The sequence below is a fragment of the Pygoscelis adeliae genome, unplaced genomic scaffold (genome assembly GCF_000699105.1).
Source record: "Pygoscelis adeliae isolate BGI_AS28 unplaced genomic scaffold, ASM69910v1 Scaffold203, whole genome shotgun sequence".
Lineage (NCBI taxonomy): Eukaryota > Metazoa > Chordata > Aves > Sphenisciformes > Spheniscidae > Pygoscelis > Pygoscelis adeliae.
Window position 1 is genome coordinate 405,933 of NW_008824407.1, and position 1,182 is coordinate 407,114.

Below are 1,182 nucleotides of genomic sequence, written 5' to 3' on the forward strand. Positions count from 1 at the left end.
CATCTGTAACGCTTTCTGATCCCAACGGTGTGGCTATTGGTCCCTGTCCTGTTGCTAGCATTGTGCCTGTCTTATGTATAATCACATCACCAAAAAAAAAAGGAAAAAAAAATACAAAGGACATATTTTTTTTTTTCCGTTTTGTAATCGTAAAGAAATAGTAGCTAAACTGCTTAATGGTTGGGGTTTTCACAATTTTCAACATTATCTAGTGTTTTTGTTCTAGTTTAAAGGATTTGTCATCGTTTCTTTAAAAACAACAACAATGCTACCATATCCCTCTGCATAAGTGCTTTTCTATTTATAAGGTTGAAAATTCTGAATAACCCTTTTAGCATTATAAAAACCACAAAAAAACCCACCTTGTATTTTGTAAATATTTTCTTTTCCTGCTTTGAGCTGTGTAATGTCCTTGTTATATAGAAATGCTTTTCTTCCGAAAAGCTGATCTTTGTTAATGTCTTGATTCTGTTGGCAAAGCACAGATGTGCTTATAAAAAAAAAAAAAGAAGAAAAGATTAAAAAAAAAATTAAAACAGAACATTCCAGGCAACGTGTGTTTGTGAAACGCTGGGTTGGGAAGCGGAAGGGGCCCTTCCACGCGCTCTGCCCGGTCTCGGGCGGATCAGCCGCTTCCCTCCCACCCTGCGGTTGAATGGCCCCTTTTTTTTTTCCTTTATAACCTTATTTCCCGGCAGTTACTGTCAATTAGTGAAAAGAGGAATTGTTCCAGGGGATCTCCGGGCTTGGGCTCTGCCCTGGGATATGCGATGGAGCGGGACCGTCCCCGGGAGAGAGCTCACGAGCACCGAGCTCTGCCTCCTGGCGCTGGGTCAAACCGCCCGGGGTGGGCGAGGGTTTTATTTTACGTTTTCGGGGTTAACCGGTCGCTGCTGATTTGCACCCAGGTGCCGTTTGTGCAGATTGTTTGCCTCCGTGGCGGGTTTTGCTGTGAAAGTTGAATGTTTGCAGAAGGCAAGTGGTGGGAGGCGACTCTTAAATTTCCAAGATAAGAGAATTACACTCTGTGCCTCGTTACCCAGGTGGATGGGAAAGGGGAAGGTGCTGGGTGATTATTAGCCAGATGATCAAAGTAGGAGGCAGCAACCTGGGCATCGCCGGGTTCGGTACGAGTAATTAACAGGGGAGGAAAAATCCGATCTGAAAAGCAAACGGTGGCAG